This window comes from Heterocephalus glaber, unplaced genomic scaffold (genome assembly GCF_053883595.1).
Source record: "Heterocephalus glaber isolate CG9 unplaced genomic scaffold, H.glaber_assembly_v1.0 deba00001595, whole genome shotgun sequence".
Lineage (NCBI taxonomy): Eukaryota > Metazoa > Chordata > Mammalia > Rodentia > Bathyergidae > Heterocephalus > Heterocephalus glaber.
This window is the reverse complement of record NW_028258370.1, coordinates 135,467-159,087: the sequence shown is the minus strand read 5'-3', so window position 1 is coordinate 159,087 and position 23,621 is coordinate 135,467. Positions and strand designations below refer to the sequence as shown.

General features: G+C 43.0%; 3 long non-coding RNA genes across 8 annotated transcripts in view; 1 reads left to right on the top strand and 2 right to left on the bottom strand.

The window, feature by feature from the left end:
* The window catches only part of LOC147823229 (uncharacterized), a 47,490-nt gene extending 44,450 nt beyond the window's left edge, over positions 1–3,040 (bottom strand). For all 6 annotated transcript variants that reach the window (XR_015444182.1, XR_015444183.1, XR_015444178.1 and 3 more), the window contains exons 1-3: positions 2,948–3,040; positions 2,764–2,836; positions 1,088–1,164 (exon numbers count right to left, since the gene is read on the bottom strand). This is a non-coding gene — a long non-coding RNA (uncharacterized LOC147823229). The remainder of the gene's footprint in view (positions 1–1,087; positions 1,165–2,763; positions 2,837–2,947) is intronic.
* A 960-nt stretch (positions 3,041–4,000) lies between these two features.
* LOC147823228 (uncharacterized) lies at positions 4,001–21,421 on the top strand. Its single transcript, XR_015444175.1, has 3 exons — positions 4,001–6,067; positions 8,631–8,814; positions 17,171–21,421. It is a non-coding gene; the product is annotated as an uncharacterized LOC147823228 (long non-coding RNA).
* LOC147823227 (uncharacterized) lies at positions 16,512–21,588 on the bottom strand. The gene is made up of 2 exons (XR_015444176.1): positions 19,514–21,588; positions 16,512–17,687 (listed from the first exon to the last, which is right to left on the bottom strand). It is a non-coding gene; the product is annotated as an uncharacterized LOC147823227 (long non-coding RNA).
* Positions 21,589–23,621: the final 2,033 nt, after the last annotated feature.

Below are 23,621 nucleotides of genomic sequence, written 5' to 3'. Positions count from 1 at the left end.
CAGGACCAAGTGGAGGGGACCAAATATGCTCCCCTGGTCAGTCATGTAAAATGTTCCACCTCTAGCTGGGCTAGGACTAGCTTCACCATGCCAAAAACATACTACCAGGGTGCCCCCAAAGCCTTCCATTTTTCCTGCTAGTTTTCCAACTTCCCTGAAGATTATTGCATCCCTGCCAAACATAGAAGATAATGGCCATATCCCTTGCTATAGAAAACCAGAAATATATCGTTCTTGTTTTCACTTATTTTCTGAATTGTTTGATCTATGATTGGTTAAGTATTCTATCATTTTGTAAATATCTGAAATACCGAAACTGTCACATATACTAAGCTTATACATATACATATATTTTGATTTTCACACAAGTATATACATATTGCCTAATAACAATTATTAAAATATGTACTATCTAGATAAATCAATTCAAATTAGGATGTATTTGCCACACTTGAGTGCTAATGAATATTATATAATTACCGTAGATAGAAAATATTTTGCTTTTAGCATGCATCCCTTCATTTTGTTTGACCAAAATTTTATCTGTTCTCATACAAGTTCTCATGCATGTCAAAATTTGCCTCAAATTAACAATTGAAATAAACTATTTTGCTTGGGAAAATGCATCGCTTATTTTACTGATGTATGAAGACATTTGTGGAGCCAGGTGTGGTGGCTCACTCCTGTAACCCCAGCACTCAGGAGGCTGAGGCAGGAGGATCACCATAAGTTTGAGGCCAGCCTGGGCTACAAGTTCAAGGGCAGCCTGAAATACATAGCGAGAGCCTGTTTCACAAAATCAAAGGAAAAAAAAAAAGACATTTGTTTGTATTTGACTAAGAAATAAAAATTGTGTATTTTGGCTTTTGCAAAACATTTTTTCATGAGACTTGTCATTTTAGGTTTTTTTGCTGTTGCAAAGTTTTCTTTCTACAAATACATTAAAAATTGAATTGACTAAATAGCTACTGTACTTTCGTTGTGTATCAAAGGTATATATTGAATTTCTGTGTGAAATACAAGTATTAGTGATGTATACAATTGTACACCCATGAAAAGCTTAGGAAAAATAAAGTACGTTACTTACTGACACTGGAATCTGGCAGTTACATTTTCAACCAATCCGTGGCAAAATGGTGCAAATGGATCAGCAACTTTCCAATACTGAAATAAAGAATAAAAAGTCAACACAGAATTCGTTAACTCCAACTGCATCCTTCCGGACTGACAGAGAGATGAAACAAACTGGAGAATATCTGTTCCCATCCACACAGTAACACATAATCATACAAGACATTCTTCAGACCGAAGGGAACAAATCCTTGATGGAAAACTACCTAAAGGGAACAAGAGCGTGAACAGGAAAATTATATGGATGAGTACACAGACTTTTTCCTATTATTTCATTTTGAAAGGCTGGGTCTTTGAAGTAAAAAGTGATCCATATTATTTTAGACGAAAAATATATAATTTGCACCATTTCTCAAACTGTAAACTTAACGTTTTTTGCAATCAGAGAAAAACATATACCTAAGACAATTGATAGGCAAAGTGAATTAGACTGAGTCAACTTACTTGATTTCAAGCAAGAATACTTAAAAAATATTTGAGAAGAGAGGACAAATAAAGAGAGTCCTTTTGTTATGAAGTTTCATATACATTCATAAAGTAACAAAAAAGGATCACTGCCTACTCCTTCCCAACTTTACTGTCACCATATGAAAGTCCTTTCTTGTTTAATTTCCACTAAGTATATAGTATATTTCTACTAAATGTCAGTTAACTTATTATTCTATATTATATATGCATTTTATATATGCATTTTATCAAGATATTTTGTCAAAGAATGTATCATTTCATAATTGACTATCAAAAGTACTTATATTAAGTATCTATCCGTATACATTCTAGTTATTTTCACTCACATTCACTTTCTTGTCCCTGAATTGGTTGTGACGTACACTCTTTTTCTATGAGTCATTTCAGCAATAGAACGTGTTTTCCAAAGCAAGACATTATTTCATATTCTATAAATGTAGGACTGTAGGCATAAAACATTTTGTTATAGGTAACACAAGAGTCACTTCATTTTATCAGCAAGAATTTTAACAAGTTCCCATCCTCTTCAACATTAGCATAGGATCAAGAACGATAACAACACCCATGTTTTGCCTGTGAATGTGTTTACGCTGTTTTAATGCATATCTATCATTTATCTCGATTTTTAAAGGTATTTTTGGCTTCGTTATTTTCATGTGCACTCTTTTTTTTTGCCCCTGCTTGGTTTTGTCGCTAGTGTCAATCAAATAAAATACCTTTTTATTTATAACAAGGGAAAAATTGTGTGTTGACGAAACAGATATTGAACATTTTGTCGATACTGGAGGTTGAACCTTGGGCCTCCACAGGCTCAACTCTACATCCCGAGTCCCTTCCTCCTCTTTAAAGACTGGGTCTCACTAAATTAATTGCCCAGCCTTGCATAGTACTTGCGACCCTCCTGCCTCAGCATCCCCAGTAGCTGGGATTACAGGAGTGTGCCACCATGCCTGGCCATCTACTGAGAAGCTAACTTTTTTTTTGGTACCGGGGATCGAACTCGGACCCTTGCGCTTGCAAGGCAGGCGGCGTAACCACTGAGCTAAATCCCCGGCCCTCTAAAATATTTTACTAGCTCGATATGTATTTGGAATCTCCATGAAATATAAAGAATATGAGTGCAGCATAAACATCAAAGCCCTCTGAAAAGTGAAGACACGTTACCTGTCCGGGAACGGTTCTTCCACGATGGCGCCTTCCCCAGAATCCAGGAAACCGGTAATAACGCAGAAGGATCCTTTCCGCGCAGAAAGGAAAAGAAAACAATGAAACTGGTAACAGAATTCGAGACCCAACGAAATTTCTTTCCGAACTGAGAATAAAGTAAGAATTCCATAGGTGGACAAACCTGACTCAGTTTCTAGCTGGGTAACCTTTACTTCTGTCGCTCCCGGAAGTTCTCCCTTAGGAACGGAAATAATACCGGAAGGGAACTGAGAATTTCCGGGGGGCCAGAAGAGCCCTGGCCTGGAGGCCAAACGGTGCCCCTGCTGGTGGGAGTAGGGAATGGCAACTGGTCGGCGCTTCGACCTAGGAATGTGAATACCATTTATACCAGATATGTCCTGGAGCTGAGACGCCTGAGTAACTTCTATTAGGGTTGGAGTCTTACTTGAGTTGCTAGAAGCTGACCCGTTGCCAACTCCCTATTTAGTATGGGATGAGTGCTTAATCAAGTAGCCTTCTACCTTTTCTACCTCATACCTTCTGCAAATTATTCTTTAAATGATACATTTCGTTCTTCAAAATCTTCATGAACCTTTCAATCTTGAAGCTATGATGTGTGTCTTATATGGTCTTGAATGTCAAGCAATTGACGTTTACGTATTAAAACCCTTTGATAAGGGCCGGGGATTTAGCTCTGCGATGCTGCCGCCTGCCTCGCAAATGCGAGGTCCCGAGTCCCATCCCCGGTACAAAACAAAAAAATACCCTTTCATAGCCAATTACTTAGAAATGTATAAAAACATTCATGACTTTTCAAAGAAGCGTATTTTAATGTGAAAATAGGACATCAAGTATTTACTGGTTATAAAATTTTCATTTTAAATGTTAAACAAGTTATACATATTTAAAGTTTTAAATTATTATATCACATAAAATATAGTTGTTATCAATTGAAATTGGCATAATTAATTGCATACTTATTGTGTATACCTTGACTGTGCAATTGGTTAACCCAAAGAATATTTATGTAGTACCTGCCATGTTATGGTAACTTTCCAATAGTAGCACTTGTGGATTTCAATCTGAAGTTCCCTTTCTCCTCTGCCATTTCAATTAATGTGATCTCATCTGATCAAGGACTCTGGAAATGAAATGAATGCTTCATTGTAAATTAAGCATATCATGATTCTTTGAGCCTGCCACAGTGCATGTACTCACCACAGTTTAAAATGACCTTCAAAAACTTATAAAGTCATCAGCTATATAGCAGTGTACTTAAATAACAAATAAAATATACAACAATCTGGAACATATGATTGATGTATTACATTGCTCGATTTCACATATGATTTTTCCCCCATAAATCATACTTCTATAAATTGATACAATAACCCCAAATCAAAAATAATGCAAAACTCTGTGCTCTCCCAATAAACAGTAGGCCCAAACTTTTACTACAAATAAATTGCAGTTGTATCCTAACCTGAAAGGATAGGAGTCCATATTTAATGCATTATCAAAGAGAAAGTTGATTAATTAAAATCACAAAATGAATTTGTGACTAATATACTCAAATCCTTAGACAAAGAACTGCTTTTCTATTGTTAATTGTCAAAATCCACTGATATAAGGGCTGGAGATTTAGCTCAGTGGTTCTGGCGCCTGCCTTGTAAGCGCAAGTTCCCGAGTTCGATCACCAGTACCAAAAACAAAAACAAACCAAAACAAATCCAGTGATATATCATGTTTGCTAATTCATAAAACACATAATGCTTTAAATAACTCTTTAAAAATTCCATTCTGATTATGACATGATTGCAAAATCCATTTTCCCAAGCTTATTGATCATGTGCATTTTATCAAGTATACTATTATCATTAAAGTGAATCAACTTTCCTAATGCTTATTTGTTTGTTTTTGTTTCCATCCTGGGGGAGCACTAGTAACCAAAATTCTAGAACACCATCTAGGGCCCAAGAAGACAAATAGCTTCCTGGTGTAAACCAACCCGTATCCCCAGCCTTTGGTGTTCACTGAGTACCCTAAAGGGAACCTTGTATTATATGAATAGCTCCTTTGTTGAATTTCTGTATAATCTTCATTTTCATTGAGAGTGAGTGACTGTTCATCCTTACAACACTTGCATTCCCAGAACTTGTGGGATTAGTAACAGCAGGTACGGGAAGAAAGCACTAGTTTTCATCACCAGTCATTCTGACAAATAGCAAACTGCTCATGTTGGTCCCTTATTAACTCTATTTCCCCAAATAAATATGAAAAACATTCTATGTTTATTACTGAGTTTTATTCCTTAAACTGCAAAGACATCAAATTACCACAGAATAATTCCATTAGACCTACAGACTCCTGGAGATACATTTCTTCATTATTGAACTATTTTATTTTATTTTTTGGTACCAGGGATCGAACTCGGGTCCTTGCACTTGCGCAGCAGGTGGCGAAACCACTGAGCTAAATCCCCAGCCCGAACTATTTTATTTTTTAGAGTTTATGAGAAGAGTACCAAAGGCAAACACACTCACAGAGGTTTTTAAACTATTGAGGGTCTCAAAGTGTTGCTGCTGAATTTGACTAGGGAATGGGAAATAAATTGAAGTATATATTTTGATCAATTCGTATTGTCCTAGAATCGCCAGAATTTAATACAGTCCTTAAGGCTATGGTAAAAGTGCTCTCAGTGGCAACTTCAACTGAAAACTCTCACCCTGGAGTGAATAAGGGATACGGACAGACATGAGCAGAGTCGGACTTTTTATTTCTTTAAGGTGCCCCTTGTTTTGCTCTCCTTGGGCTGCTCCAAGGGAAAGGAGAGTCTGTTCAAATCCATGCTATGGAATAGGCTGATAGTGAAGCAGGATTTCACACCAAATGGAGGTAAACCCAGCCCTGTCATATGAGCAGGGTGAGTGATAAGAAGGATGCCCTAGTATTATCCTAGCAATAGTACAGATTGTCCCAAATATTTCTGTGCCCTAGGGTTCTGTATTGGGTTTTTATTTTTTCCAATGTTTGTTACAATTCTCCAATGAAGCCAACAGGGCTTGAAGTACTTGTGGGAATTACTTTTCATAATTGATTCAGTTTATTTAATCATTACAGAACTATTCTGCCAGTTTTGCTGTCATTTTGCAATTCGACAGTTTCATCTAAACTCCCTAGCTCCTTATCATACAGCTATTCACAGAACCATCTCTCTCTGTCTCTCTCTCTCTTTTTGGTTTGGTACTAGAGATCGAACTCGGGACCTTGCGCTTACGAGGCAGGCAGCAGCACCACTGAGGTAAATCCCTGGCCCGTCTTTATCATTTTTTGATGTGTCCTGGATATGAAAGGCCATTCCCACATGTATTGCTCACAGGTATTAAGTCTTATTTCTTCAGATTGGCTCTCTGAGATAAGCAAACAATTGTTTGATTTGTTCTTTTTTTTTTTTTTTTTTTTTTTGGTACTGGGGATCGAACTCGGGACCTTGTGCTTACAAGGATTCATTTGTTCTTGATTACCTCCTGTTGCACATCATTTTCTTTCCTCAATTGTGGCTTTTTGTATCCTTTGCAATATTGTATTTCATTATAAAACCATCATCATATTTATTACAAGTATAACTTATTATCATTGAAGAGCTGTTTAAAATCTATTGTAACACAGTTTTTAAAAATTAATTGTATTGGTACAGTTTAGATATACAATATCATGACATTCATCCTTGGAAATTTGTACCTTTACATAATCTCTCTTGGTTCTTATTTTTTTCCCCCATTCCCCTGCCCTCCCTTCAACCCCTCCCCCCCTCCCTATTTACAAAGACTTTCTTTCCATTTTTTCATTTTATCATGTTAATTCCATTCCCTTCTTTCCTTTCCCCTACCCCTTCCACTTCCCCTATTGGGTATCTTACCAAAAGAATTAAAAGAATCATACCACAGCGATATATGTGCACCCATGCTCATAGAGGCAGAGTTTGAAATAGGTAGAACTTGGAAGCAGCCCAATTACCCATCAACTGGAGACTGGATAAAGAAAATGTGCTTTTTTTATAAAATGGAGTACTACTCAGCCATAAAGAATGAGAAACTAGAGACATTTATAGCTAAGTGGATGCACATTGAGGCCATACTCTAAAGTGAAATAAATAGGACACACATGTGTAAATACCAAGTAGTTTCTCTAGTGTGAGAAACTGAAAATGTAAATGAGGATCAAAATGCATAGTAGACAATGTGAAACAGGAAGAAGAGGTCCAAAGGGGAAGGGGAAGTGGGAGGGGTAGGGGAAAGGAAAGAAGGGAAAGGAATAAATATGAGAAAAGGAAAAACTGGAAACAGAGTCTTTGTAAAGAGGAAGGGGTGGAGGGGGTGAATGGAGGGCAGGGGAAGGGGGAAAATAAGAACCAAGATAGATTCTGTAAAGCTACAAATTCCCAATAATGAATGTGAGCATATTGTATAATGAAAATCTACCAATAAAATTAATGGAAAAAAAAAGAAGTTTGATTCCAGGTGGGAAAAGTGAAACAGTGAGCTCTAGATGAACTCAATAATGTGATCTAGTTCCAATGCTAATGTATGAGATATGTGAAAGGGGACAAAATCGGAAGCTCTCTGAAGCTGTGAATCTATTTGCTTTGATAGATCCTATCTTCTAGGACAACAGCAAGGGTGTAAAGTATATGAAAAATAGGGCCAAGTGCCTGGGATATATGTATGTAGTAAAGAGCAGTTTTTCCATTCCATCTCCCATGATTATCCATTTCTCCTTCATCAAAGGTTTCATCCTTAACTTACTGCTCTTGAAATTACACTCGAGATAGCCTATTGAAAATCATTTTTAAAGTGGGAAGGGGTGGTGAGTTCTTGTAATCCCAGCATTCTGGGAGGCTGAAACAGGAGGATACTAGGTTCTACTGCTGTCTGGGCAATGTAGAGACTTAATGTGACCCTGTCTCAAAAGCATAACATAAAAAGGGGATAAATACGTAGCTCAGTATAAAGACCCTGGTTGTCTTCCTGTTACCAGGAATGAAAAGCAATTTCCCATTCACTGGAAGTGAGTATTTTCTTTGCTAATCACAGCAGTGTAACACCCACTAAGTTTTTATTAATGAATCGAAAGAATTATTATGCCTATTGCTCAAAAACTCCTTGGAGATGACATATAAAATACTGGGTTTGTGTGGAGTTCAACCACATTGAAGGAAAGTAGAGAAATTCTTCCATTTCTGTCAGAGATGAGAATGACTCTCTGGATTACCCATGATGAGCAAGTAACATTTAACAGTTTTCCATGACAGGCTTCGGGTTTACAATCTGAGAAAATCATTTCAGTGTCCTCTAGGGCCTGCTTACCTGCCCCACTATCTAGAATGAACTAAAACCTCCACTGAAGGACTTAAAGTTTCCAGAAGGTTTAAATGATATGTTAGACAGAAAAGCTTTTCTGGGGACTTCTTACTTCCTCCAAAAGTATGTTCTTTTGACCTCTCCTTTGGATCATAGAAGCTCCCATCATTCTTGTTATAAGACTCGTATGTTAAAATTCTGTAGGGAGTAACTGAGTCCAATTAATCCTACGATTCCCAGTAGTAGCACAGTGCTTTCCCATGAGCAAATGTTTCATTCGGCTTTGGAGAAAAAATGAAGCAGTGAGCACAGAAACTGTCTTTTTAAGATGTGTTTCTCTTGTGCAATGGAAATAGCTAAACAAACCCATGTGAAATCATTTAACTTTACAGAAAAATAGATTCCCAGGCATAGAAAGCCAACAATTGAATATCATTTACATAATTTCTATTTTTTAGAATGATACCAAGTGTATTAAAGCTGAGTGCCTTCATTTTTCTACAGAAATGTCTGCACGGGTGGCTGTCCCCTGCTCCCTCTGGCTTGCCCTGCCCTCTTGCATCCAGGAGACCCTGAGGACCCCCCCGCACCCCAGGCAGGCCCACCACGGACAGCCAGTTTGGCCTTGCGGTCAGACGTGGGTGGCTGCGCCCTGCTTCCTCCGGCTTGCCCCAGACCACTGTACTTGGTAAGTTGGAGGGACCATCACCTCCCATTTGAACCTGCACTATTTTCAGAGGAAAGACAGCTGGAAACTGTAATAGAACCTTGCAGAGTTCAACCCTGCAGGAGGACAGGGAGCTCAATTTGGGACTTGCAGCCAGAACTCTGCCTGAACCTCATGGGTCTGTGAATGGCTTACTGAGACTCATTGACTTATAACTGACAGTACCAAAAACAACAATGAGAAGACATTTAAGCAAGTCACAAACTCAGACTTTCACCCCACAAAAGGCAATTTCTGGGGAAAACGAGGCGCAAAAGTCTGATAATCAACCTCCTGGACACCCTGAACTGATAGCACAGGAAGTAACAAAACAGATGAATGAGGCTCTAGAAAAATTCAAAGCCAAAATAATCTCCCAGATAACTACAGAGATGGTGAGCAGAGTGAAAGACATGATTAGAGGCTCTAGAACAGAAACAGATTAAAAAAAAAAAAAAAAAAAAGATGAGCTCAGAAACATGCTGGAAGCCATGAATGCCCAGCATAAGAAAGAAATGAAACATGAAACCATGAAACAGATTCAAACAGATATTCAGGAGATCAAAAACTCCATTGAAAGCATGCAGAGCAGACTAAGAGAATCTAAAGACAGAATATCAGATATAGAAGACACGATTGCGGTGAAGGACCATGAAAACAGAGATTTCTTAGAAATAGTAAGGGACCACGAGAAATCAATCCAGCAGCTGCTAGATGATGCAAGGAAGAATAACATAAGACTGATAGGAGTCCACGAAAAAACAGGAGAAAATACAATTGACATAAAATAACTGTTCACAGAAGTAATAGTAGAAAACTTCTCAGACAGAGGTGGAGAATTGGACATACAGATAAGTGAGGCATACAGAACTCCAACTAGCCATGATCAAAAAAATTCTATGCCTAGACACATAATAATCAAGATCCCAGAAACCCAACAGAAGAACAAAATCCTACAAGCAGCTAGAGAAAAGAAACAAATCACCTATAAAGGAAAGCCCATCAGAATCACGGCAGAGTTTTCAACACAAACCCTCAAATCAAGGAGAGCCTGGAGTCAAGTGTCTCAAGCCCTAAAAGAAAATAACTGCCAACCTAGACTGTTGTATCCTGCAAAATTATCTTTCAGAATCGATGGGGAAATTAGATACTTTCACGACAAAGAACACCTGAGATATTTCATGAACACCAAACCAGCACTCCAAACAATCCTAAGCAATACACTAGAAAAAGACAATGAAGATCACAGCTCCATGAGGCCCAACAGAGGGAAGCCACCAGGAAAGGTAAGAAACAAAAGGGAAAGGGGGAAAAATAACCCCAAGAAATAAAAGAGCCAACAATAGTAAAACATCATGACAAGGATGAATCAATATCTATGAATTATAACTATCAATGTTAATGGTCTCAATTCACCACTCAAAAGAAATAGATTGACAGAATGGATTAAGAAGCAAAATCCAACAATATGCTGTATACAAGAAACACACCTAACTCAAAAAGAAATACATAGACTGAAAGTAAAAGGATGGAAAACAGTTCTCCATGCCACCGGAACTCAGAAAAAAGCAGGGGTAGCAATTTTATTTGCAGACAAAGTAGATTTCAAACCAAAACTAACTAAGAGAGACAAAGATGGTCCCTACATCCTTGTGAAGGGAACAATCCAAGAGGAAGAGATGACAAACATAAATATATATGCACCAAATAGAATGCCCCCCAACTATACAAAACAAATATTAATGGACATGAAAAATCAAATAAGCACTAATACAACTGTAGTGGGGGACTTCAATACCCCATGATCACAAATAGACAGATCATCTAGACAAAAAGTTAACAATGAAATTTTAGAACTGAACCAAGCTATTGAACAAATGGGCTTAAGAGATGTTTACAGAGTGTTCCATCCCTCAAAATCAGAATACACATCCTTTTCAGCTGCACACGGGTCGTTCTCCGAAATAGACCACATGCTAGCTCGTAGGACATGTCTAAGTAAATGTGAAAGAACTGAAGTTACCCCCTGTATATTATCAGACCATAGTGCAATTAAATTGGAGGTCAATAACATAAGAAACCGCAAAACTCGTACAAACACATGGAAATTGAATAGCCCTCCTGAACAACCAATGGGTCACAGAGGAAATTAAACAGTTTCTACAAGTAAATGATAATGCCAGTACAACATACAGGAATCTATGGGACACAATGAAAGCAGTTCTACGTGGGAAATTCATAGCAGTGAATGCCCATATTAGGAAAACAGAGAGAACTCAAATAAATAACCTAATGCGGAACCTCAAGCTCCTAGAAAAAGACCATAACAAACCCAAAGCTTGTACAAGAGAGGAAATTATAAAGATCAGAGCAGAAATCAATGCAATGGAGATTAAGAGAACCATACAAAAAAATCAATGAATCAAAGAGTTGGTTTTTTGAAAGAATAAATAAAATCGATAAACCTGTAGCCAACCTTATCACAAAAAGGAAAGAAAAGGCTCAAATCCATCCAGTCAAGAATGAAAAAGGTGTAGTCACAACAGATCCAGCAGAAATCCAAAGCATCATCAATACCTACTTTGAGAACCTGTACTCTAATAAAGTGGAAAACGGAAGAAATGGACAGATTCTTAGACACATACGAATTACCAAAGTTAAATGAAGAAGATATAGAAATTCTAAGCACCCCAATTACAATGAGTGAAATTGAAAATGTAATGAAAAAATTACCAACAAAGAAAAGCCCAGGTTCTGATGGCTTCACTGCTGAATTCTACAAGACATTTAAAGGAGAACTATCGCCATTACTCCTTAAACTCATCAAGGAAATTGAAAGGGGAGCAAAGCTTCCAAATTCATTCCTGGAAGCAAGTATTACTTTGATTCCAAAATCAGGGAAAGACACAACCCAAAAAGAGAACTACATGCCAATCTCCCTAATGAACATTGATGCAGAAATCCTCGACCAGATACTGGCAAACAGAATACAAAGGGTCATCAAGAAGATCATACACCCTGACCAAGTGGGATTCATCCTAGGGAGGCAGGGATGATGGTTCAACATGTGCAAATCAATAAATGTGATACACTATATTTATAGAGCCAAGGACGAAAACCATATGATCATCTCAATAGATGCAGAAAAAGCGTTCAACAAAATCCAGCACGCATTCATGATAAAAACCCTATGGAAAATTGGAATAGACAGTTTCTATCTCAACCCGATAAAAGCCATCTATGAAAAAGCAACAGCCAATATCATACTAAATGGTCAAAAACTGAAATTCTTCACACTCAAATCAGGAACAAGACAAGGATATCCACTCTCACCACTCCCGTTCCACATAGTTTTGAAAACAGTAGCCACAGCAATTAGACAAGAGAAAGAAATAAAAGCAATAAAGATGGGAAACAAAGAAGCTAAATTGTCATTATTTGCACATGACATGACACTCTATATAGAAGAACTCAAGAACTCCACCCAAAGACTTCTAAACTTAATAACCAAATTCAGTAGAGTAGCTGGATACAAGGTGAACTCACAAAAATCAATAGCTTTCCTCTGCATGAACAACAGACTCGCTGAAAGAAGAACTGGAGAAACAACTCCCTTCACAATAGCATCTGAAAAAACAAAATACCTAGGAATCAACCTAATGGAACAAATCAAAGACCTCTACTCTGAAAACTATAGCACTCTGAAAAAAAGAGATCGAAGAGGATATCTGAAAATGGAAAGACATCCCTTACTCCTGGGTAGGAAGAACCAATATAGTGAAAATGGCCATACTTCCAAAACTGCTATATAGATCCAATGCAATCCCAATTAAAATTCCAACAGCATACTTCACAGACCTTGAGAAAACAATCCAAAAATTCATCTGGAACAAGAAGATACCTACAATAGCAAAATCAATTCTAGGCAACAAAGACAGGGTAGGGGGTATCACAATCCCCAAGTTGAAACCATAGCACAAAGCTGCTGTGATAAAAACAGCATGGTACAGGCAAAGAAACAGACCCAGTGGTCAGTGGAACCGATTAGAAGATGCAGAAACAACGCCGGACATACTCAGCCATCTCATCTTTGACAAAGGAGCCAAACACTCTCATTGGAGGAAACATAGCCTCATTAGTAAATGGTGTTGGAAAAACTGGATTTCAACCTGCCAAAGATTAAAACTAGACCTATATCTCTCACCATGCACTAAACTAAAATCACAATGGATTAAAGATTTTATATTAAAATAGAAACACTAAGCTTGCTGGAAGAGAGGTTAGGAAGAACTCTTGAAGATATTGGCGAAGGAAAAGATTTCATGAACAAAACCTCAGTTGCCTGTGAACTAGCACAAAACAATCAACAAGTGGGATCTCTTCTTATTAAAAAGCTTCTGCACAGCAAGAGAAACCACCAACAGCGTGAAGAGACAACCCACGATGTGGGAAAAAAATTTTACCAGCTGTTCCTCAGACAAAGATCTACTATCTAGAATACATAAAGAGCTTAAAACAATCAGACCTCCCAAATTTAAAGACCCAATCCAACAATGGACATCTGAAATGAACAGACATTTCTCAGACAAAGAAGTAGAAATAGGAAATAAACATATGAAAAAAATGTTCAACATCACTGGTCATTTGACAGGTGCAAATGAAAACAACGCTGAGATTCCATCTCACCCCCAAACGAACGGCTGCTATCATGAAATCAACTGATAACAAATGCTGGCGGGGCTGTGGGGGAAAAGGAACCGTTCTCCACTGTTGAAGGGAGGGTAGACTGGTGCAACCACTGTGGAAATCAGTATGGAGATACCTCAAAGAACTAGGATTGAAGGACCCATTTATTCCCCTGCTGGGGATCTTCCCAAAAGAATTAAAAGAATCATACCACAGCGATATATGTGCACCCATGTTCATAGCAGCACAGTTTGTAAGAGCTAAAACTTTGAAACAACACAATTGCCCGTCGACTGGAGACTGGATAAAGAAAATGTGGTTTGTTTGTTTTTTTTATAAAATCGAGTACTATTCAGCCATAGAGAATGAGAAATTAGAGACTTTATAGCTAAATGGATGCACATTGAGGCCATACTCTTAAGTGAAATAAATAGGACATACATGTGTAAATACCGAATAGTTTCTCTGGGGTGAGAAACGCAAAGTGTAAATAAGGGTCAAAAGGCATAACAGATATTGTGAAATAGGAAGAAAAGGTCCAAAGGGGAAGGGGAAGTGAGCAGAATTGGGGAAAGGAAAGAAGGGAATGGAATGAATATGAGAAAATGGAAAAATGGAAAACAGTCTTTGGAAATAGGGAGGGGTGGAGGGGCTGAAGGGAAGGCAAGGGAATGGGGAAAAACTAAGAACCCAGATAGATTATGTAAAGGTACACATTTCCAATGATGAATGTCATTGTATTGTATATTTAAAATGTACCAATAAAATTGCGTTTTTAAAAAAGAACTCATTGAAAAGCATTCTATCATGTGGCCACACGATGGGAGCAAAGGGTCACAAAGATAAGCTAGCCGCAAACAGAGGCCATAAGTGTGGTTTAAAAGAACATATTGAGGGCTGAGGATGTAGCTCAGTGGCAGCGCGCCTTCCTGCTAGCGCAAGGTCCTGAGTTTGATCCCCGGTAGCAGCAAAAAACACAAAAAACAACAAAAATCACAGTGAAAAGCATTCTACGAAGCTGCCACAAGGTGGCAGCAAAAGCACACAAAAATGAGCTAGTCCCAAAAAGCGGCAATAAATGTGGTTTATCAGACCACGTTCAAAAGTATTCTTCCATTTCTCCACAATACAGCAGCAAAAGCACCTCACATACACTAGCAGCAAAGCCAGTTAAAGAGTGTTTTGTCTGAAACTGAACCTTGGTGTTAATGGCGCAGTGGATTTTTGACATGTTTCTTGCCCAAACTATTCATTAAATTGTTATTGTTTCTGGGAAAATAAGTATGTATTCATTGTAAACTCAGTATGTAGGAAAAAGCCACAAATCCCCTACTGTGGCAATACTCAGATGTGGACAATATTAACACTCTCGCATTAATCTTCATGCTTATAGAGAAATGGTGGAAAGGGGAAGCTACACATTTATAAATCAAAATATGCCCTGTATACAATTGTTTTCTAATCTACCCTTTGACATCTGCAGTCTTTTACCTAGTTTCTTTAATCTGGTGATTTTAAAGGTGTGTGAGTGTAGGGGCAGATGTCTGTAAACCAGAAGAAAACAGAACAGGGGCCTCATTAGCTGTTCTGGCTAATCCTGACTAGCAGGATTGAAAAACAGACCTCACTAGAGATTCCCCTGGGAAGCAGGTCAAGGACCGGGATAGAGAAAGGGAAAAACCAGATAAAGAAAGCCACCAAATGCCCTTGGGACTTGCACCAAGAGACCAGAAAAAGCTGACAGGAAGGACACAGAGAGAAAGCCAAGTGCACAAATGATAAGCCACCCCACCTCCACTAAAATATAGGGGAAGCAAGGGGGAGGTGGACTGACAAACTTTAAGGCAGGATGTACCCACAGCTAAATATATACATATATGTGCATTCACTGCAGGGTCGCTACATCATGCACCCTAGAGTCATTATATTCATCATGCAATTATAGACCACAATAGACATCCATGGGCCCCTCACTGACTCTAACCTAACCGTGAATAAGGCGCCACTTTGCCAACCCAGTGCTCGCCCCGAAGTTAAGGCTCTGAAAAGTAGGTGGAGGACAAGTACACAGACAGAAGCTGCGTGCACACCACCAGGCTGACGTAGGCAGAGGTGCCCGGAAGCTAATCTAACCGTGCCAAGCTCCAGGTGTGGGGGAAGGGCCTCTGACCCCCTATAAAAGCAGCCGAGAACAAAGGCCCAGGGTCCTCCATCTTTCCAGAGCCCCCTTCCCTCATTCTTTTTATCAGGGCAGGTAGCTACCTGTCTTCTCCTCCCCACACTCCTTTGCCTCTTTACAAATAAAATATCTTCCTTTCCTTACACTTTGTCCCTCTATTTTTTTTTTTTTCCGTACTGGGGATCGAACTCAGGACCTTGCGCTTTCCAGACAGGCACGGCGCCACTGAGCTAAATCCCCAGCCCTGTCCCTCTAGTTATTTCTTTGGGCTGAGTTTACTATCCCACTGGACTTAGACAGCTGAGCGGTGGCGTTCCTTGCCCTGGATGTGAAACAAGGTGTTTATCCTGCAGTTCATTTTAATCTTTTCAACTGATTGAAATTAGCCATTTGGGCTGTTTGCTTCAAATGAACACAAGATTGCCCATATACGAAATTTTCTGAGAATAGTAGTACCATCACCCAAGAAATCACTATCCAAGTGTTTATCCACTAGCCATGAATGGTGTCCCATCTTTGTGTCCGATGTGTTTGTGTGTGGTACTGGGGATTGAACCCAGGGCCTTTGTAATCAGCAACGCGCCCAGCCTTTTATGTTCACTCTCAGAGAAGTCCTTGTTACGTCTCTAAGTTGCTCTGGCTGGACTGGAACTTGGGATCCTCCTGTCCTAATTCCCTAAGCGGCTGGGATATAATATTTTTAATCTGTAGTTACTGTGCACCATTTTTATCTTGGATCTTGGACTCTCACTCCAAAAATAGGTTCCACAAACGACACAGTATTGTTCTGCATTTTAAAGTCTACACATAAAGACAGCGACAAGGAAATATCTTTACTTAGCCTTTAGACAGATTTCCCATGTTAGTACAGACATCGCTAATTTTAAATAATGTAAAATCATAATTCCTCAGTATAATGTAATATAACACAATTCACTGATGAGCAGGTTGCTTTCAGTCATTGGGGATCTCAGGATCCTACTTTAATAACAGCCGCAATGGCTCTGTGCACAGTGAGGCCGGGCATCCACATACCCCTCTCTTCTCCTTTCTCCATTCCTGCCTTCTCCTTTTTCTTCGTCCTTGCATCTCTCCCTGTTTCATTTGTGTTCTGTTAGTTTTGTTTGGTTTGTTTTTTGTTTTTGCTGTTGTTGTTGTTGTTGAGACAGGGCCTCACTGTGCAGTTCAGGCTGGCCTTGAACTTGCTATGCATCCCAAGCTGGCCTCGAACCCAGAGCGACCTTCCTGCCTCAGCCTCCCAACTGCTGGGATTACAGGTGTGCACCACCACACCTGCCTCATTTTTTTTAAAGAAACAAGATTATATTATTCATGGACTTTTGAAATCTGCTTTTACTTAGCAAAATTTGGAACCATTCCCTGAATTATTCCTCATCATAGTTTTGAGGTGCTGTGTAATATCCCATTGTACAGGTATAAAATGGCTGACCGAATGCGTTTTCTGTGTTGCAGATAGTTTCTGTTTGCGGGAATAAGGTCCTTGGCTGTACTGTGCCCTGAAATCTGTGTACACACCTCTGCTCATTTGCTTGGAGTAATTTCTTCATCATGGAAACTCTGCAAGCCCTGGACTCCACTGGGAGTTTGACTTCCGAGTGGCATTTAGACCACAGTGGCACCCAGCTGACACCCTGGGCCTTCGTGGCACCTTTGCTTCTTACAGAAGCTTCCATCCGAAGCTCTTGTCTCCAACCTCAGCGGCCAGTTTCTCAGTGAGGGAGCCTCCTCCCTGTTCCCCTTGTCTTATCCATGTGCACCTTCTCCCGGCAAGTGTGACTGAAGTTCCGACCAGAAAGGGTCATTTCTTCCAAGTTACACAGCATCTGGCCTGCAGTGCTGGTCTTCAACCGCCTTTCACAGCTAAAAGACATCCAGGTGGATGGCACTTCCGCTACCGCCCAGGTTTGTGCATTCCCATTGCTTTTACAATGTGTCCGCATGTCCGAGCGATGTGAGTCAGACAGCATTTCTGAGGAACATGAATAAAGTGAAAGGAGAAGGGTCAGAGTCAGTCACACAGGTCCGGAGTGTGGACTCGGGGTCCATGAGTAAACACAGCACCCACCCCAAAGGCTGCCAGAGACGCAGTGTACGTCATGCAGACCAGAAAGCGAGCGAGAGACAGGGCCAACGGGAATGGAGGACGAGGGGTATTGACCATTCCCGTCCCCACCCGCAGTGACCCACCTCTCCCCACTGGGCTTCACCTGCCAGCAGCACACCCAGCTCTAAACCCATGGGCGGGCCCATCCAGTATCACCTACGCATGCATGGTTTCTCTCCTGCCATCGCCAGCTAAGGCCCTGCCTCGGGTTGACAACGTTGCCTGTAAATGTGCTTCCTAACTGTTCCATGAAGGGATCTCGGTGAGCGCCCTTCTTACAGGAGCTGGTAGGGAACGGGAAGGGCACGTTCCCGGCCCTCTCCTGGGTCCTGGCTGTGAGCCACCTCAGCCCAAGGCGAATTCAGGAACAGACAGCAAAGGAGACTCAGAGTGAAGACGCTGGGTCTGGGGACCCGCTCAGTGCTGCTGATGGCAGCAAAGGCAAAGGCCCCCAAGACACCCGGGGTTGATTGAATATGGGGGTGGGGAGGAATAGGGAGCAGGGTCTGCCGAGAAGGCATCCAGTGAAACACTGCCCAACACCTGGCATGATGGCGCCGCCAGGGCTGTCAGGGAGGAAGCACTGTGTACCTTGCTTGGATAGAACAGACCGGTACTGGGACCGGCGGCAACGAGCACGCAACCCATCGGGTCAGTGCGAAGCCATCATTCAGGGGAAAGGGCTTTAATTGGGGTCACGCTGACCTCAGCCGCACCTAACTCAGCTGAGCCCTGCCACTTCACAGACCAGGCCTAGGTTTCCATGGCAGCCATTGAGGGAGGGGCTATACTCGCCCAGTGCGCCAGCTGACACGCCCATCTGAGTCAGGTAGAGCTGCGGTCTGACTCCTGCTATGAAACTATATCGCCGAATTATGGAAAGCAAGAAGCAGGTGCCACTCAGCCCGCTAGTACTGGGCAGGGATGTCTGCTACAGGAACACACAGCTTGCTCTGCACTGTCAGCCTGATAGGAGATGGGGCGTGGCAACCTGAGAGGGGGCGAGCGAGCGGGACCTGTCAAATACAAGATTTCAGGACAAGGCCAGGGCCTGGTGTGTAGAACCGGGAGCCCCCAGGGACATGGACGGCATAAAAGGGCAGCCATCACGGAAATCCGCTATCGTGGCTTTCCAGGATAGCACGCAACATGTTTCTCAGACTCAGTTTGTACTTTTATTTTTGCTCTTAGCCTCTTTTTCTCTTTGGCCCAAGTTTGCTCTGCAGAGCTGGTTTCTCCCACACCCCTTCGCCCCGCACTTTCAAATAAACTTTTTGGCACCATTTTTGCCTTCTCTGGTCCAATTCTTTGAGGCAAGGAGCCCCTGGAATACTTTTGTTGGTGAGCCATTTCTGAAGAACCGCCCTATAACAAGCCTGCTTAGCTTTAAGGCCACCTGTCTTTTCTTTAAACATTTCAGGCTCCTACTTGGTGCGCCGGCCTGGAGCATGAAATACTTTACTATGTGTTTCCCAAGGCTTGCTGTCTGTATTGAAGGTATTGTACACAGCCGGGTTAGGTAGAAATATCATAGGCAGTCACACAGGACTGGGCACTCAAAGGAGTCAGTGCAGAAGATAAGAACACATCACAGCTGTGGCTGGAGGCGCATTCATTGAAGGCCAGAAGATGGAATGGCTAGGCCTACATACCTCCCTGAGGGATAAATGATATACTATGATTACTATTACCTGGTCCAGTAAGTCCAGACAGGCATCAGTCACCTGGGTGTGTGGCCAGGACCTTCTGACTCATCTCTTCCAAAACAAAAGTCCTTGTTCTTTCCATGTACACTTGCCGCGTGACTTGCTTCCCCATTGGATCAATATTACCCAAGCGGCTATGCTTGTAATCTTATTGGTTGATCATAGTTTTGTCCCATGTTGTATCCACCTTGTGATTTTGCTCTACAAAACTTCCTCTGTAAAGTGGGCTCCCTTGGCAACCCATTTTCTGGGTCCCCTCCTGCCTCTCTCAGGAGCTTTCTCTCACAGAAAATTGTCCTATTCTGAACCGCTCTTGTTCCTCAGAATTCATTCTTGGATTTTGGGAACACAAACTCAGCGTATGAGATAGCTAGCAGGTTGGGAGTTCCGTTATTTCCTCTCTATCACTGGGAGGTCCTACATCATTTGGAGGTCCTATATCAAAGGTACAGTAGGGGCAACTACAGAGAATCCGACTGATATAGGGGAAGAGACGCAACTCCCAAACCTGCTAGATATCCGAAACTCGAGTTGGTAGTCTCTAAAATCGAAGAATGAATTCTAGGAACCACGGAGGGTAAGAGTAGGAAAACTTTATTGGGAGAAAGCAAGCTTCTGCCTGAGAGAGACAGAAGGGGGACCGGAAAGTGGGTTGTCCGCTCATCCCACTTTTGAAGGGTGTTTTATATGGTAAAGCCATGAGGTGAGGCGGGTACAAAGTGGGACAAAAATATAAGACCCGAAATTACAAGGTGGGCATGAGGTGGGACAAAACCATGACCAACCAATAAGATTACAAGGACAGTCACCCAGGTAACACTGATTAAATGGGGAGCAAATGGGAAAACAAGTCACATACACGGAATTTCCCAGTTAGAATTATCAATCGCTGTTACCTAGCTCTAGGGCAAGTCGTAGCTCTTTGCTTTTCTATAATGCTAACCAGTGAATGTGCCTTAATTGTTCTCCATGTTGGCGCCTTCGGGTCCGGTTCCTGGAGGGCTGGCTCCTTGAGGGCGGCCCTGTCTCACTACCTGCAAGATATCTAACTCACTTGCCTACCTACATCACTATTTTCAAAGTCTTCCCTGTGGACATTCGACAAATGCCTTTTGCAGGCAGAGAAGAATTTTGAGGAAAATGGACAGGCGCTGCTCAAAAAGGTTTTGTCAGGTTGTCCTGGTTTTTGTCCCTCTGGGGTCCCACAGTCCTACACCTCACAGGTAGTGTTTGACAGAGTTCTCTGCTAGATGCAATGGCTCTGGCAGCCCCACATCCCAAATGGCTCTTCCCGGAAGATGATAAATCACTCAGGGAAACAATAACCTAACTTTCCTGCCTCCAAGCTCTCCCGCTTATAGTCCTTCCCACCGAGAAATTCAAACCCGCCAATGGATTTAAACCTCACCTCTGGCTGCAGCCCAACATCTACCTCCACTACGTCCCCCCTTATGCCCCTTGCCCATATAAGAGGTCACCTAGCCAGCCCCGGGCCGCTGCTCTCGCCCTTCTTCGAGACAGCCAGGCACGCTGTCCCCTAATAAAGGCCCGGTCTCGGGTGTTCCTGTTTCTGGCTCCTTCTCATCCGGTCAGTGTTTTTCAAAGAAAAGTCATCGGGTTCAAACTGCTTAAAATCCTCTCCGTGATCTTTCCAGTACTCCAAGCCAATGCCACGGGGTGCTTTGGTCCCAGTTTCCCGGGCACTGCTCGCTACACAGCCAGGACTGTCCCCAGCAAGTCTGAACACAGCCTCTCGGCTAGGCCTGCGGCCTCTCAGCAGCACGGAGGGCGGGGGTGGCGGCCCCCGCGGTGCAGACAAAGGCGGCAGAGGGGAGGCACAGAGAGGAGGCTTCAGGGCTCAGGCAGGAGGCCGCAGCTGCCCCGCGGCTCTGGCTCTTCAGGCAGGGAGGAGAGGCGGGGACCAGACCGAGCCGCACCCCCAGAGCTGCCAAACCGGCTAAGCCTGCGCGGGAGGGGCACAAGATGGCGGCGGCCAGCGGGGTTGAGCTCCTGTCTGGGGGCGGAGCGGGGACGGGGCCTCAGGAGGAGGAGGAGGAGGAGGGACCTGGACTGAGGAAGGGGAGGGGGACCGGGCCCGAGGAGGAGGGGGGTGGGGCCTGAGGAAGGGAGAGGAGATGGGGCCTCGGGAGGAGGAGGAGGATGGGGGCCCAGCCAGAGGGGGAGGAGGAGGGGGGAGAGGGCGGGGGGACCCGGCCTGAGGAGGAGGAGGGGGGACCCGGCCTGAGAAAGAGGTGCTTGGCCAGAGGAGGCGGAGGCATCTGCCACCCTGGGGAGGGGCCCATCTGAGTCCCTCCTCAGCCCATGTGCCCTAGCCACACACACCACTTCCTCCTCCTCCTTTAGTTCCCTTCCTCTTCTTTTCCTTTTCCCTCCATTTCGCCATCTCTGTTTTTTACAAAAGACTAATTTTTACGCGACTAATAATGAGGCTGCTCATGGGTGTCACCTGTCGCTGCGGTGTCTAAGAATGCAGAGTGATACTCGCTACTGCAAAACCACAGTGCCCCCTTGCCTGGAGCAAACCACAACAGTCACTTGCTAGCTGTGTGGCCCTGAGCAGGTGACCTGGCAGACTGAGTCTCGGGTCCTCTCCTGTCATTGCAGATGTGCTGCTGGGCGGTGAGTGAGTGTGTGGAAGCCAGGTTGGGGTCACAGAAGTGCTGTGCACGCTGTCACCTCAGCAGCCCACCTGGGTCTTCGGTGGTCCTGGGGCTTCAGGTCACAGCTGGATGCTGACACCACACACAGGGCTGCAGCCAGCAGACGGCTATTCCTGTGTCTCCAGTATGTTTTCTACCCTAAAAGATAATTTCTTGAATTGCCATTGAGAAGGCCAGAAGTCTGAAATGCATCTCCCTGAGCTGCAGTCAAGGAATGAACAGAGCATCCTGGGCCACCCTTTCTCAGGGCTCTGAGACAGACCTCATTTCCCCCTTGCAGCTTCTCGGGCTGCCCCTTTCTGGTCTCCTGCTTTTTCCTACAACCTCAAAGCCCCCAGTTTAGGCTCCCTCCATCCCTATAGTCCCTCTCCCAACTTCCCATGCCCTTCACCACCTTCCACCCTCCTGTTCCGTCCTCCAAGCCCGCTTGTGAGGACGCTGTGCCCACTCAGCCACTGCAGGATCAGGTGCGGCCTACGTGTACTGTATCCTGCTTCCTCACATCCCCAAAGGCTCTACTGCCCTGGGAGCCTCACAGTCCCATCCCCCTCCTGCATTTCCTTGCTTCCTCCTTTCATTCCTTCCTCACTGCATTCTTTCTCCTCCCATTTGTCCAATTTCTCTCTCTTTGGGGGAAACAGAGGGTTACAGCCATCACATACCGGCTGAAATCCACTCTGTGCTTAGCCAACCTGGGACTTCTGTTCCTCATCCCTGTTCAACGTGATGTGGAGGTGCTGTGTGCCATGGCATTGTGACGATAGAAAATGTTGGATTCCCTCTCTTACCCGATTGTGCTTCAGAGGGACTCAGTTGTCCTTGAGTGACCTCATGGTATGGACTTTCTCCTTAAATCTCTGTACACATCTCCCCTCACTTCTTGGAAGGGATTCATTCCTCCTTGTGCAATGGCTGGCAAATACGAATGTCCTGGGATTTGGATGCCTGGGGGACATGTGCAGCTGAGGAAAGCCTGCTGGGCCTTTGGTCCTTTCGGGCAGCCCTGTCTTGGCAGAAGGTCCTTCTCAACTCCTGTCCCCACCCTGAGCAGGCCCCTTTTTCACACTTGAGGGACCCGCCCCGCAGGTTGTTGCCTTGTCCTCCCCATGTGGCCTCCTTCCTGTAAGAGTAGTTCAAGACCCAAGTGGAAGGGGTCATTGGCCCAAGTTCAAGAGCATCTGGCTGAGTGTGCTGGTGTTCAGTGGCCTTTCTCAAGGAAACCACATGCAGTTGGGGGCTCCTCCTGCTCATCCTCCCATTGATCCAGGGCCACTGTTTTTGTTTTTTGGTACCTGTGATTGAACTCAGGACCTGGTGCTTGCAAGGCAGGGGGCGGCACCCCTGAGCTAAATCCCCAGCAGGGCCATGGTTTTGTTAAGACTGTCCTTCCTCGTCTCCACATGAGGTGGGTT